This window comes from Leuciscus leuciscus (assembly GCF_965113295.1).
Source record: "Leuciscus leuciscus genome assembly, chromosome: 20".
Lineage (NCBI taxonomy): Eukaryota > Metazoa > Chordata > Actinopteri > Cypriniformes > Leuciscidae > Leuciscus > Leuciscus leuciscus.
This window is the reverse complement of record NC_138744.1, coordinates 14,644,888-14,661,381: the sequence shown is the minus strand read 5'-3', so window position 1 is coordinate 14,661,381 and position 16,494 is coordinate 14,644,888. Positions and strand designations below refer to the sequence as shown.

At 37.9% G+C, this 16,494-nt stretch overlaps 1 protein-coding gene and 1 long non-coding RNA gene across 3 annotated transcripts in view; one reads left to right on the top strand and one right to left on the bottom strand.

Annotated features, from left to right (window-relative positions):
* Positions 1-16,494, top strand: part of galnt1 (UDP-N-acetyl-alpha-D-galactosamine:polypeptide N-acetylgalactosaminyltransferase 1) — a 102,290-nt gene continuing 85,796 nt past the window's right edge. Inside the window, exons 1-2 of one of the 2 annotated variants that reach the window (XM_082149647.1) lie at positions 1-349; positions 7,376-7,469. The gene's annotated coding sequence lies outside the window, so the exon portion shown is untranslated. The remainder of the gene's footprint in view (positions 350-7,375; positions 7,470-16,494) is intronic. The other variant, XM_082149646.1, reaches the window with a different exon arrangement.
* On the bottom strand, positions 10,619-12,631 carry LOC309483719. The gene is made up of 2 exons (XR_014200633.1): positions 12,029-12,631; positions 10,619-11,956 (listed from the first exon to the last, which is right to left on the bottom strand). It is a non-coding gene; the product is annotated as an uncharacterized lncRNA (long non-coding RNA).

Below are 16,494 nucleotides of genomic sequence, written 5' to 3'. Positions count from 1 at the left end.
AGCGGCGCTCACTCAGTGCTTTCAGCCGGAGCGCAGCGCTCATCCAGCGGACGGAGTGTCCTCGATCCTCGGCCAATTTACACCATAATTACCAGCGAACAGGCCGCCCTGCGCGCACTAAACTAACGGGTTACCATCCCCCTCGGAACGAGACGGCGGATTTTGAGAAAAGCGCTGTATTTCGGGCCAGATCTCCGCTCGACCATGTTTGGGATTAATTTTTGAGGTACTACCATCTGAAGATCAAATTTTTTTTTCCAGCGCGTGGAGCCTCAGATCCGCACTGGGACGAAGCGAAAGGTCTCAACGGTCTCTGTTATCGTCTCGCGCGCTGTCGAAACGAGATAAGGTAAATCTTTTAATTTGTATATCTAAAATGTATCCCGCATAATTGTCGGCTCCCGAATCGTTTTCTCGGGCTGTTCTGTTGCCGACTGTTTTTCTGGTCTCTTCATGTGTCAGTGTTAAGCAGAGACTGTACAAGAGCAGCGATGTTTCAATACAGGAATGCGACTTTTGTAGCGTCTATAAAATGTATTGAAAGAAATCGCACTCGGACAGTGAAGGCATGTATGGCAAGCCGTTTTAACAAATTTTCCCCATTAAAACCTACTAGTAACTTATGTGTATTTATATTACTGATATTATTTTTTGGAATTTATTAATAAGTATTCTAATATAGTATATTTTGGAAACACTTTACTTGAATGTCCTAGTAGGCTAGTTATCGTTATTAATGCATGACCTATCAATGAGCAATACATTTCTTTGAGTATTTATTCATCTTTGCTAACGCAAGTAATATTAATCTTTGTTAACGTAAGATACAACCCATGGATTAATGTGTTAGCAAATGTTGAATTTAAAAGTTTTCATTGTTAGTTCATTAACTTATTGTGAATTGGTTACCGATAGTTTTCCGTTTCACTAGGCTACTTATGCATAAATGAGACACGTCTAGTATCAGTTGTTAGTAACATTCCTTATGTCACTGTTTGCAATTGTTTTTTTGCTGTGTGAATGTAATTATTAATCAAAATGGCTTCTTCATAGACTGAATCTGACGACTAGTTAAAACGTGACAGCAATTGGAATAGCCTACATCTTAATGTCTAATAAATAGGTACCAATATCTATTCAATTGTTATTAGGGAATTGGAATAGATAATAATTACCATTAAAATAGTCACTAATAATGAAGAAATCAGTACTGAACATGGTTCTGTGCTTTAAACATTTGGAATACACTATAGACCGAAATAAATGGCTTATCTGAATCACAGATTCCTGTAGAATTCAGTGGCAATTTTTTGTTTCAGTTTTGTTTTGTACCGGAAACATTGGAGTACTTGAAATTTTGGGATAGTGACTAGTAGCAAAGGAATAAGTACTGATAGGCCCTAATGAATGTCTACTAGTGATTTATTCAAAGGATACTGGTCACCATCCTACCACTAGGTAGTAGGATCTAGTATGTAATGAATAGCTAAAAAAGTTAGGCCTATTAAAAATGAAAAAGGCTACCAGTCTCTATTGGATTACTTGAAAGGGCTTGCCATAACTTTGCGGTTAAGATTGACTTGGCATGCAACATACATTTGCTCTTTTGAGGGCTGGCTTAGTTGAAAAGTCAAAAGTAGGCTGACATTAAAAAGTGATTAATTGAGCTGATCCTCAGTGAGTTGCTCCTATTCTACTTCTGTTGTATATAGTAGTGGGAAACATTGACCCCCAGATGCCTTGTTTGTCTGTTCTGAATGATATAATTCTGCAATGCTTATTATTGAATAGCACTCTCCTGTTAAAAGAGCTGTTTTATTGCTCAGTGGCTCTCAGGAGTCCATTGATGACATGACAGGTGAAATTGAGCATGCTTTTGTCGAACACCCCAAGTTGTCATCATCATGTATTGTGTTGCGTGCAGCTAAAGCACTATAAATAAGTTGTCAGTCATGCTTACAGCCAACGACGCCCCTCAAACTGCTGGCAGGTCGGGCAGCGTCCACTCTTTTAAATTTAATTACATTTGGGGAGCTCTGTGGTGGGGCCGTCTTTATAGATCCAGCGGATGATTGATCATCAAGACAGACGGTGCACTTATGTCTCAGTAATCACTGGTAGGACCATTAGAAGATGAGAGCGTGGAGACGGCGGGCGGCGGGCCCCTGGAGTCAGAAATGAAGCTTTACAAGCAGAGGGTGCAGGAACTGATCTGTCATGTTTTTTCACAGAGGAGAAAGAACGAGCTATCCATTATTTATCTGCTGCTACTTTCACTGGTCTTCTCGCCTCTAAACAGTGCACCGGCTATGTGGATTTCGGACAGACCCTGGGTACATGCGTGTTTTTAGTTGGGAGGAATTGATAGTCCCAGTGTGTGAGGGGGTAAAGCGTTGCCTGAGGGCGTCAAATGGTTGCTGTGCTTGGAGAATACGTTAAACCTAAAAGGATAGATGCAAAGCGTCGGGTTGAGACTGTAATGCATCTCTAGTCTATGCAGGGTTGTTTTAATAAAACTTTTTTATTTGATTTGTTAATTTACTCTGTGCTATTTTGATATGTCCAAAACCTCAACTTAGACTAACATTACAGAAATACTATGGTATTGCACAAAAATAGTAATAGAATGAAATGAAAAAGATAATAATAACACTGGCATTCTAAGAATTAATTGGATAGAGATCATCTTAATGGAAAAATATCAATTATTATAATAATGGTGGCCTTTTTTAATAGGAAGTGGAAAATTCATTCTGTTGAAAAATCTATAAACGCATCATATTTTGCTAAATTGCAAATAGGTTTTGATGCAGAAATCTTTTTTTTTTCATTGAAAAATGAGTAGATTAGTAGATTTATACAATGATTAATTAATTATAGATCTTATTGTGAATGATTCATCCATGTATTTTTATTTGTTTGACAGTTTTTTGATGTTGTAATGTTTAATTAAAATGTCATATCTCAATCTTTCAGTGAAAATGACTCTTTGGTGATGTATACCGAATCATTAAGTCTGCTTAAACCCCGCCCCTCCACAATCACCCAAAACAGCCACATCTTAAAATCCAATCAACAACCTTGAATAGAACCAAGTTCCCTGCCAACATTTTTTTTTTCTGTTTTGATAATCCATCATACTCCGATTTAGACTATATCACAGTATGGATGAAAAGATATGTCGCTACTTCCGTTTCATCGTGGCTTCGAATTGAAAATCCAAAAAGTCATTAAAAATATAATGTTCTTGGCAATAAGGTCAGGCAGATTTGAAAGTAGCTCAGTGCTGAGTTATCTTGGAGAGGAGAGGCTGTCGGGTCCTACATTTAAAGGAAATGAATCATATTCCATGGGACTGGGCTGTGCAGCGCAGCATGCTGTTTTCCCCCTCAGCAAGACTTCAGCAAGACTTCAGCAGAACTGCAGATGCGTGTGAGGCGCATGTTGTTGGGCTGACAGTGGCAGCGGCTCTGCGTCCGAAACTCTACTGTGCGTTTGTCTTTAGCTTCATTCCTGATGTGCGTGTTTATGCTGATGTGCGTTCGTTGACGTTTGTGTTGGGGAAGTGTGTGTGTGTGTGTGTGTGTGGGGGGGGGGGGGGGGTGGTGGTATTTAGTGTGTTCCTCCAAGAGGCTTTGGAACAATAGTCCCATTTTGTGACTCTCCCTAGCTGCTGCCCGGGCCTGGCCGAGCGCTTGCCAGAACAGACGGACAGATGGAAGGGATCGTGTTCCTGCCGGCACCTGGCATCACAGAGCACAGGAATGCCATTGTTTCTCGGTAACCCAGCAGCCGACTCGCTTTCCTGGACATGCTATGTCGAAGAGAGGGTGGAACTGAATTATAAGTCGCATGACGCACTGAATAACAGTTAGAGTGCTGTTGACCATCATTGGGGCAACGTCTGACGTGAGAGCTTGGGAGAGTGAAACCTTCTGAGGGAAAATCTAGGACCGTTGTCCAGGGTCATCGGTAATGGATTAGATTAAGACCCTCCGTTAGCACTTGTGAAGCACTCTGATATTGACATTTGGGTTAATGGGGATCTCCAGAGGGCCTGTAGACGAGGCGGGACCTTTAAGGCCATATTTTAATACATTCATCTCAAATAGAAACGAGCGCAAACAAATAATGTTTCGTAACCTTTCCAGATACTTCCTCTCAGTTAGCAAGCACCACCACCGTTTACTCATCTCATGTCTAACCTTAAGCTATTTGTTGAGTTTATAGATTGCTCTTCAAGATTACAGGTCTAAAGCCACGGTCACACTTGACTTTGAGCATGCAAACTTTCTTCGGATACCGCAGCGGTCATGATATGACGTCATGCTCTGAAGGAGTGTAGTGTATGTGTAGTGTGACCACCCCTTAAGTTATTAGAAATAGTACAATTTACTGGTCTAGATAGTTTAAATTTGGTTTGCTGATTATGATAATTCTAGTACGCAGACACCTGTAATTAGGGCTGCACGATTAATCGCAATTTACACAAAATCGCACTTAAACCGATTTGGCTTATCGCGATTATGAAATCGCAAAGAATGCGATTATTTTGAATGCGCAGCTTGTCATTGATGTACGGCTCCGTAAACGCTGCTCCATCTGAAAGCGCTGTGAGTTTAAGTCACTTATAATGTGCATTTGAAAAAGCAACACGCGTCAAACACCTTTCCAAACATGAGAAGCATTTATGAACCTCTTGTCCAACAAAAGACAACATTTAATAACATGCTTTTACTCCAAACTCACTTCATAACGACAGTTGAGCATCATTCTGTGAGATGATGTGGCTTCTTACACAGAATAAGGCAGTCGTGTGTTTATAAGTCATGTTTAATCAATCAAAGCGTTTCAATCCTCTGTTTATTCAACTACAGCAATAATATGATGACCATAGTAGGGATTTCCTGGAATGAAGTTAAGTATTATACTTCTGCGGCGGGGCATATTTGGTGTGTCTGCGTGAGAGCGCCCTCTGGTGTTCAGATGGAGCAGCGTTTACTACCGATCAGCCACACCGCACTGACAAGCTGCGCAGAAAATAATCGCAGCCTTTGCCAAATCGCGTGTGGTTTCATTGCGATTAATCGTGCAGCCCTACCTGTAATCCATACATTGACATCCCTGAATGCATAGCAGAAGCTCGCTCAGCTCAAGTAAAAATGTTGTGCCGCTATACAGAATTGCATTGCTTTCATTGTTTTCTGAACACTTCCTCCATGTGCATTTGGGTGGGCAAACATATGTGCTTTTAAAGTGTATCTTAAGTACTATTATAAAGAGAATGTTGTTGTTTATGTGTATCTAGTCGTGCTCAGAATTAATCATACCCCTGGTAAATATGATAAAAAATGGCTGTAAAAAATAAATCTGCATTGTTTATCCTTTTGATCTTTCATTCAGAAAATTGGCAAAAATCGAACCTTTCATTGAAGTAAAAGAATTGAAAGTGGGGGGGAAATCACATTATGAAATAAATGTTTTTCTCCAAAACACATTGCCCACAATTATTGATACCCTTTTATTAAATACCTTTTTGCAACCTCCTTTTGCCAAGATAACTGCTCTGAGTCTTCTCCTATAATGCCTGATGAGTTTGGAGAACACCTGACAAGAGATCAGAGACCATTCCTCCATACAGAATCTCTCCAGATCCTTCAGATTCCCAGATCCATGTTGGTGCTTCTTCTCTTCAGTTCACCCCACTCATCAGGTCAGGGAACTGGGACGGTCATGGCAGAAGCTTCATTTTGTGCTCCCTAACATTTTTGTGTTGATTTTGATGTTTGTTTTGGATCGGTGTCCTGATGGAAGATCCAACCACGGCCCATTATAAGATTTCTAGCAGAAGGCGTCAGGTTTAGATTTTTTTTATCTGTTGATATTTGATAGAATCCATGATGCCATGTATCTGAATAAGAAGTCCAGGACCTCCAGCAGAAAAATATGCCCACAACATTAAAGATCCAATGGTATATTCAATTGTCCACATGGGGTACTTTTTATCCTTGTGTGCACCAAACCCATCTAGCGTGTTTGCTGCCAAAAAGCTATTTTTTTTTAGTTTCATCTGACCATATAACCCTGTGCCGTTTGAAGTTCCAGTCATGTCTGACAACTGAATAGAGTTTGTTTTTGGAGGAGCGAGGAGCATTTTTCTTGAAAACCTCCCAAACAACATGTGGTTGTGTAAGGGTTGTTTGAATTTATTTATTTTTTTAATAGGCTTTCTGACCCCAAGACTCAACTAATATCTGCAATTCTCCATCTGTGATCCTTGGAGAGTCTTTGGCCACTCAAACTTTCCTCCTCATCGTGCATTAAGACAATATAGACACACGTCCTCTTCCTGGCAGATTCGTAACATCTTTAGTTGATTATAACTTCTTAATTATTGCCCTGATGGTCAAAATGGGGATTTTCAATTCTTTAGCTATTTTCTTACAGCCACTTTCTATTTTGTGATGCTCAACAATCTTTTGCTGCACATCAGAACTATATTCTTTGGTTTTACTCATTGTGATTGATGATTAAGGGAATTTGCCCTTTGTGTTTCCTCATATTTAAACTCCTGTGAAACAAGAAGTCATAGCTAGACAATTTCATGTTCCTAGTCACCCTGGTGTGCTAAATAAAGGTAAATATTAATATACTTCAGAGATATTTTATTCATAAAAAATTCTAGGGGAGCCAATAATTGTGGCCAACGTGTTTTGGAGAAAAACATTTATTTTATAATGTGATTTCCTCCCCGCTTTCAATTCTTTTACTTCAATGAAAGGTTAGATTTGTGGAATTTTTTTGAATGAAAGATCAAAGGGATAAACAATGCAGATTTATTTTTTACAGCCATTTTTGATCATATTTAACAGGGGTATGATTAATTCTGAGCATGACTGTATATGTTAAGAGTTGTTATTGGCATAGGCTAGTTCTATTTTTTTCTTCTATTTTTGTTGAATGTGACCTAAAACAAGACAGTGTCATTTTAGTGTTATTACTATTATAGGTTTAATATTTTGAATTTGTTTTTATTTTATATTTTCCATTTCCATTTTCATCTTAATTTATAATTTGTTTTTGTCATTTTGTTCTGTTTTGTCATTTTTTATTAATATTTATTAGATATATATATTTTTAGATATATCTATATAGTTTAGGTTTTTTATATCAGTTTTAGTTATTTTAGTACATCGATCTAAAGTTACGAAAATGAGAAATGTTGGTAACTAGCTGAAATAAAATCTTTTTATATTTGATTTCAGTCAACGTTTATATAACAAACATGTTTTTTTGGTTTAGTTTTAGTTAGCCTAACTGTAATAACCCTGGGTGTGCACATTTAATAACTGGAACTGTTTCACTTGAGTTTCAGGTGAGGAACTGAAACATCAGGGAATATAGAAAGAAAGACTGCCAGACGGAAAGGGGGAACTGTCCTGTGAGCGGTGGAGCAGTAGACAGATGAGGTCAGCATTTGAAAAAGTAAAGCAAAAGAGCTTATATGTGGAAATGGCACCAAAATAGGCACATTTTGAATAGTATTAGTAAGTAGGATGTTCTGTGTCTAATATAAAACAGAAAAAGTCATACAGGTTTGGCACAAAATGAGGGTGAGAAAAGAATCTCAGAATTTTTATTTTTGGGTGTACTAACGTTGGAAGTTCCAACCATGTGTTTGTCTAACAGAGGCAGCTGGGCTGTAATTACATTTGCTCCCGAGGCTTTTTGCTGTGGTGGAGATGCAGATCTCCAGCTCATGGTCCACCGGCTAGCAAATTCACCACAATTATGTTCTCTGTGATTTCTCATTCAATTGGGGGCAATATCTGTAGGAGATGTTGACAGACTTTTGAGCATGTGTTCCACGCTGGTCTGAAATGAAATTAAAGCCCATTACGGCTGATTTGATCTGTGGCCCATCGGTCGACGTCGCATGTTCTTTATCGTTCAGCCGTCTATCAGATGGCGTGACATCATCTTTATGCTGCCATCTTGAAATCCCACATCTTGAAACTGCATTTGGAGCGTATATTCGGCTTTGTTGACATTAACAAGATTATTTCTTCTCATACTGGGCTGGAGGATGATTAATCACAGGAGATCCCCTTCTCCACGCATTGGGATTCTACTTTGATTTCCTTTCATCTTTGCTCTTCACAACTCCCTTGCTATCATTCTCTCCCTCTCTTTCCCTCCTCCTCTGTTTTTTTCTTTCTCTTCGCCTGTCATATTTAGCAATGAATCATTTTGCCTTCAAGCGCAAGGACCTAAATGCAATATCACAATTTTCTGATCTGTGCCAGTTGAGAGACGGTGATCTAAATTGTTGTTTTGTGATGGCCAGAGTTTTATAGGCAAGTATTGTGGTAGTAAAACTTGTTTTATATTGGAAAATATGCTACATGTATATCTGGAAATGGTTCAATAGAGCAGCCGGCAGAACTTCGGAATTAGACTGGAGTAATGAGTTAGTTGTCCACTTGCTTCCGTCCCTTAATGAAGTCAGAGACATTAAACTATATTAAGTGGCGGATGGTATAATGGCTCAGGATGTAAAGTGGCTGGCTTTAGATCGGATAACAGGGGCACAAAGGAAACAGGCAGATTACATTGTGATAAAGAGACGTGCGCTGAACAGAACTATAGAAACTGGGATGTTGGTCGAGTTACAGACGCGTGTGCTGAAGAGAACCGAAACTGGAATGGAGGTTTGGTTACACAGTTGAAGAGAGAGCTGTGTTGTGTGAATGTGAGTGGAGGTAAAGAGGGGATGTAACATTGAGACGGGGGTGATTCTTGGATTTCACTCTTTTAGGGGCTCAGCTTCTCGCCGTGCTGATGTGAAAAAGTGTGAAAGGATGCAGGCTTGAATCTTTCTTGACTTGGCTTGACATTGAGCACAATGTATTGATACCATATATTGCTTTTTAGTAGATATTATTATTATTATTTTAATGTATTGTTATCACACTATATTGGATATACACTACTGTTCAAAAGTTTGGGGTCGAAATATATATTTTTTAAAAGAAGTCTCTTATTCTCACGAGGCTGCATTTACTCAATCAAAAACACAGTGAAAAAACAGTAATAAACAGTTATTCTGTGAAATATTATTCCCATTTAATAGAACTGTTTTCTGTTTTCATATTTTTTAATAGTGTCATAATCCTATCAGAAATCATTCAAATGAAAGTTTCAGAACACAACTTTCTTTTTTTCTTTTCTTTTTTTGTCTGTAGATGTATATTATTAACAGTTTGTGGCCCTTATATCACAGAACCCTTATATCACTGTATTTGACCCATAACCCATACGCCACGTACTAAGGAAGGATCATTTCTAATAATAACTTTAAAGTTTCACCGATTTTTGTGGGGCTAAAGGCCCCCTAAACAGTTGGCTAAGCTTTGAGACGAAGATGAAATTGAGCACATGTTGCAGTAGTGAAAGGTGAGACAGTGAGATGACTGCTGACATCATTCTGTGCTTTTTGACTCTGACATGTCTTCTGATGTGCGTATTGGAGGGAAAACCTCAAGTGCGTGTGCTAGATGTCCTGCTGTTAGCGTGTACATTTGACAGTGCTTCTGGCCTTCTCTGAGTACAGATAGTGTTTTATGGAAATGGGTCATCCTTAGCCAAAAGGTATCAGAGCCAGACTTGTCTAAAGGAACAGCACTGAGTTGGGCCTGATAATGCAGTCCATGCAAAACAATTCCACTATAGCGGACAGGCCAGTTCCAGTAATATGTTACATCTGCAGTATTTGGAAAAGTCTGGCAGGACTAATTTAATCTTTTCCTATCAGTGTTACAGAATTTCTGTCACGATTAACCGTAGCCTTCATTGTAGCAAACCTTTTTGCAATGGGACTCAGGAGGCCACAACAGAGTTATTATAGTTATACAACTAAAACCATAAAAAACTGCTTGCTCAATTTCACCTCTTTGCTTTTTGTTAATCTTTAACTTAATGCTTAACAGCATGAAAGACATCTTATCTAAATCAGCAAGTGGCCAGTGTTAATCGCTAAGCTAACAGACTAATCACAACATGATTCAGCAACAAGCAAAGTTTTTTTGCTTTCTCATTTTTATTTTATTTCATTTTATTCGTAAACAATTCGAAATAATATTCATTATTTAAAAAAAAATTAGGATACGGCAATTTTTATTTTTATATTCCCATTCGCCAACTCTGTTTACTTGCAAACTGCCACCGTAGTCAGATTATCTGATAAATGATGTTTAGGTTTGCTTTAGGGGATAGAACAGCTTGCTTGCTCAGGCTCAGCTATTGCTGTCCTAAACGTCTCCACAGACCTCATTCTGCAATGCTAAGTCCTCATTTGCGGCATGTTGAGCTTGTATCACTTCTCAGTCGATGGGAAACCAACCCTAATGGTGTTCATGTTTATGTAGCTGGTCTCCAGAGTTTAAGAACCAGGCATTTTGCAACTAATTTACAACTACATAGCATGATGCTTAACAACAATGCTGTGACTTGGAAAGAAGGATGTAGGTATCCGATGTGAAGACCACTCTTAAATAATGATAGATGATACCATGTAATGATGCAATGTGAAGATTTTGTTGTGTGATTGCTGCTTTGCTACACAAGTGTTTTTATAACTATTTTATAACTATTAGTAATTTTATAACTAATTCTGACGTGTCCTTTACAGCAGTCTGTTTAAATCTACTGCCATTATGACAAAGGATTTTTTAATCCATTTATTCATTTTTAATTAAAAACAACTCATGCTGGCCAAAGTGAACAATAAATCGTTACCATATCAGTTTTCAGCAAATATTTTGGATATTGGATATTTAATTGTAGGCTACATTAATTTAAACCATTTTAAAATTTAGATTACCTTTGACATAACGCTCACTTAAAGTTCATCTTCAAAAACAAACAATTTAATAACACTGTTAAATGTGATCTTTAGCAGATTTCAAAATTAAAATCCATTTCTCATACTGTACATTATAATGTTGTGATGCCGAAATTCACTTGTAGCATTTAAAGTCATTGGTTTTAGTTATTATCTTTATTAATTTAGACAAAATACTATCTGCAATTCTGCATATTATCAGTAATCTTTCCTAACCAATAATGTTAATGTTATTATGTGCATGAACGCATTAACAAATCAGAGGTGTTTTGATTGTCTTATTGAGTGAGATGGAAGTAGTCTGGTCTACATGTTAGTGATTCATGCTTCTATTTGCGGTGACACTTGAAAGCGAAAGCTGAAGAAACATCCCTTGACACTCAAAAAGAAGCTTTAGTACCAAAGTGAAAAGCCCAGTATTTTCAATTTTGATATGTTGCCCCCCTTGCTTATTCAGAGCGTGTGACAGTCAGTATTCACTTGGGTTATAAACAACTCAATGTAAATAAGAGAGTCATTCTGTACAGAGTCCAGAACCCTGTGCGTGGACAGTCGATGAGCTCATGCTGAACTGCAGGGTCTCTTATGAAAAAATGTGAACGTACAATGAAGCCTTCATTCATTATAACAGGATGAGTGTTCTAGTGTTGTTGTGTTGCTCGCTTCCCATGTATAATTTGTAAAGAAATTTAATAACAGTTTGTGTCAAGAGAAATAGTCTACAATCGTCAATAATTGGATCCCTAGTACTGCAATTAGGGCTGCACGATTATGACAAAAATCATAATTGTCAATTATTCCCTTGAAATTGTAATTGCGATTTATTAATTATGATTATCACAATTTACATTAAATTATGTTTTGAAAACACTCTTCCTGAAAAACTTGTATTGCTTTGCTCCAGCATTAAGCCTCAAATGTCAAATATAAAAAAAATAATTATTTAAAGGGGACATATCATGCTAAATCCACTTTTTTAGCCCTTAAATGCATTTTGTTGTATATTTGGAGTGTTTAGAAGTACAGAAAAGTTGAAATTATTCTCTTCAGGTGCTTCGTTTATATCTTTATATTCTGTTTTGGTCATATTTTTCAACCTTTTCCGATTTTTCTGTTCTCTATGACGTTTTTTGAACTATTACGTCACAGTATTTGCAGCGGAACTGCCAAATAAGGACATTGACTTCCGGCCCACCACTTCGAGCAATCCTCCATTTTTATTTCTCGCTGCAATTTTGTAGTCCAAGCTAAAGGATGCAGAAGTTACGAGAGGGTAAGTTAAAATGTTCGGTTGTTGGATGTAGTAACCCACACGCTTCATTACACCGTCTAATGTAGATGAACTGCCGCGCTTGTGACAGGGCGCATGTTTAACTGAAAGAACGAGCAGAGAGAGAGAGAGAGAGAGACACGGTCGCGCGCGCGCACTCTCTCTCTTCGGAGCCAGGTGAAAGTGTAAACAAGACTTCACCGTCTCCAAACTAGACGCTGTCTTGCTCTCTCTCCCTCGCACATATTAATCAAAATAAATCGACACGGTGGTAAAAGGTCGGAAGACCAAAGTTTCATGTGTAATTACAGTAACACACCATTGCGATACATCCATCCATATGAAGACGTTGTTCTGCAGGTTCGTCGTCTTCATTTTCATCTCGCTCCGGCTCTGACTCTGGCTCGAACATGTAAGGCTGGCTGGACAAGTCTTCCGTTGTTGACATTTTGTTAATAACGTGTAGTGTTGCACGGTGTACCGATACTTCAAAAGTATCGCGATACTCGGAAATTAAAAACGTCACGATACCTAAATTACTTAAATTTTTTTTTTTTTTTAAACGCCTCCCTATGGACGTCTGTGTTTTTTTCCTGACGCACGCAGCAAAGAACCTGCCGCTGTCAGTGTCATGTGACAAAACACTACAGCGAGATGGCTGCATGTGCGAGCACAAGTGGTCCACGACTCGTAGAAAAAGATGACGCGAGGAGTGACATATGGAAGTACGTTGCCTACCTTGCTCTGTTGCACGGTGCACCGATACTTCAAAAGTAAATAGGAAATGAAAAACGTCACGATTCCTTAATTTATTAGTATCATACTTCTAAGAATGACCACGTTCCAGATTTGTAAGGCCGGCGACACACTGTCTGCGTGTTGTGTCCGTTTTTATTTCGGCTCCCATGTTAACTGCCTGCGTGACACACGCGTCTGGGCGCAGCTCGAGACGCGCGGAAAACGCGTGTATGCTATAAATAGAACCGACGCCTATTTTTCACGCGACACGCAAGCTTGTTGGAAGCGTTTCCAGGCAAAATAGAATAGGAAAAGATGTTTCTATGTCATTTTGACACGAATACATATTAATAAATGACATTTTGATGTTTGAAAGTTTTGACATAAATACAATATAAATGTAATTAAAAAAAATATTATCTATTTTCAAATATTGCACCTCTCAATACAGAACGAATTATTCTGTAGCCTATTGTTGTCTTTGCTGCTATATATTTATGTTTAACATGAAGTATAGGCCTCCCACAACTCTCTCCCCACATGTCAAATATATCACCAATGAGGCTTATCATATGTTACCAATATTAAACATTGTTTAATATAATCGCTGTTCATATTTTTATTCAAAGTTCAGAATCAAGATAAAGCTCTTATGTTTCTTATGATAAATGAGATAATGCTGCTAAATTTATCTTTTTTTTTTCCTTGAATGTCATTGCTCTAATTTATTTTTTATATTTCATATTTCATATTTTGTTCAAATGTTTAATATATCTGCTGTTCATATGTTCATTTATTAGTGTGTTATATGATTAGAATGTTGTCCCGGTTTTAAAATAAAGCACAGCAGTGATATTTGAGAGTGTTTCTCCCTTTTCAGGAAAAGTATCGAAAAAGTATCGAAATCGCAATACTTGACTTGGTATCGGTATCGACAAAATAATTTTGGTATCGTGACAACACTAATAACGTGTGAATAAAACGTTTCTGTGCCGCTAGATAATCGTATCTCTGCTATCAAACTACAAAAATGGGCGAACGGGGTGGAGTTGAACCGAGTGTCACCGCTACAACCTGGAGAGGGGGCGGGGTATGAAGTGTCTCATTTGCATTTAAAGAGACGGCACCAAAACGAGTTGCTCTCAGACGCACATCAGAAAAGGGGCCTGTGGAGCTATAATAATGAGGAATTCAGACCCAAGCATTACAGTTCCGCTTTATATAGACTACAAATGTATGATTTATATGTAAAAAGGAACGATTTAAAAGCATGATATGTCTCCTTTAAAGAAACCAAACCGAAGTAAAGATATGCATGGTATTATAATGTTATACTAAAACTAAAATTAAAACAATGGGGTAAAAACTTAAGATAAGCTGCATGTAGAGAAAAAACACACATCTTAAGCGCACATAATTTTTTTTAATTCTAATTGCGCCTTTGAATGATTACGTAATTGTGGTATCCGTAATTGTAATCGCGATTACAAATTTTAGTAATTGTGCAGCCCTAACTGCAATGTCTCGTGAATTTACGCACACTGTCTCTCTCGCTGTTTTCGCTTTGAGCAGGAGTGACGACAGCTTGTGCCTTTCTTGAGAGGAGATGCATTCTCTCGTTTCACAACCCATTTCATTGCGTGTGTGTGTCAAGCTGGTTTGGGGGGTTGGCAGACGTGACTTGTCCATAGCACTTGCATCTGTGGCTGTGCCTCCCTGAAGTGTTTACTCACACTGCGCTCTTGATTGATTTTCTCTCCCATGCAGTCGCCCTCTGTCTCAAAAGGAGAGAGAAAGGCGTTGCAGTGATATCATCAGGGTTTTGCAGGGTGCTCTCTACAAATGGCTTTAAATAAATCGTTTTTATGTTCTCTCATTTTTCTGCAGCCAAGCTTTGTCTAACGACGACACTGCAATGTAGTTCAGTTCAATCAAGTACATTAAAACTCTGGCAGACATTAAACTCTTATCATTGCTTTGTGTCTTCTGTTACATTAGTGCACTAGTCTGAGCAAACTGTCCCAAGTAGTGGGGAGTGGGGTAAGATGTGTCACCTCCTTCATCTATCAAACCAAACTGTATTTCATTTTTAGACACATGGCCATACAATCATATACTACGGCCTTTTTAGCTAGAATTATATATATATATATATTTTTTTTTTGTATTGCAAAGTCAGTTTCCTAGAATGGCAGGTAATCATAAATTTTATGTTCAAAGCAAAATATAAAAATAGACTTTACATGATGGTAAAAATTGTTGATTTGTTATAATTACTAATGTAAATTATTTGGCTAAATATTAGCCATGAATTATTAAATGTTGCATTTTGCCCAAACTGTTAGCGGTGGGGTAAAATGTATTATTGCTATTTCAAAATGTTGAAAATTGTAGCATTACATTAAAATATTTTGATTATTAAAACATTTCCTGGCTGGTTTATGGAAATGTGAGATTATGCATTGGTTAATTGTTTTTTCCCCCCTCTCTCATTTGGATTAATGTTTTATTTGCAATGTAAATCATTCAAATATTCCCCAAAGATTAATTTGTAGACACTTTCTTCTAATTTCAGTTGAAATATATTTAGGTATATTAGTTTTAGTTTTAGATCTAATTTCTTCATGCCTAGAGGACAACCTTTAAAGAAGTGGCACAGCTTACCCACTCCCTCCTGCTCGGTCTATGCTCAGTGTATTAGCACAGCTTCTCATGTTCTGCAGGTTTCTGAGTTATCATCATGTTTCAGACTGTGCTGCATGCTTGCACTATGCTCTCACAGTAAACTACACGCCTGCAGACCACAGTTTGCCACAGAAGAAGAGCTCTCCACAGATCTGTGATAAGGGGACAGGCCTCAGCGGAGCAGAGCTGTGTGGGTGTGCTTCTGTCTGTGTATTTCTCACTTCAGCTTTTTGTGGCTGCAAAGGAGCAGGTTCACATAAAATCACGAGAATTCAAACAGACAAATCCATGAGCTGAACATGAGCAGTTTATTGAATGAACACTGAAAACAAAAAACAAAACAATCAGTCTTCATACAGTTTAAAAAAAAAAAGAAAGCAAGCAATAGCAGAAATAAACACAACAGATAAAACATATACAAATGAAATAAACAGTTATTTTCAGGTTTTTCATGTAGGTCTGAACTAGATTTTCTGGTACAGAGATAGTAATCAAATGTAAAATATAACTGCATAGTTTCACTGTATAAATATAGATTAACCCTTATTACAGTTATTCAGTTATTTTTTTCTGTTTCTTGTTTGATTAACATAAAAACAAACAGCTGCAGGAATATTAGGCTGCTGTCACTTTATGAGCTGCACTGATCTAATATACTATTACTCATTCATTTTATCTCTCACAGGTTTAAGTTCACTTAAGACATAACTGACTATGTTTACGATGATACTCGACAAGACGGGCGTTTTGACAATTTTGTGTGAATATGTCCGTTCAAGCTCAGGAAGACGTGAAAGAATATTCGTGCACTGTGAGACGCGGCGTTCTGGATGTGTGTTGCTGCGCACCCAAAACTTATCACACACCACGCGAGTACCAAACTGAGAGACGCAGGTAC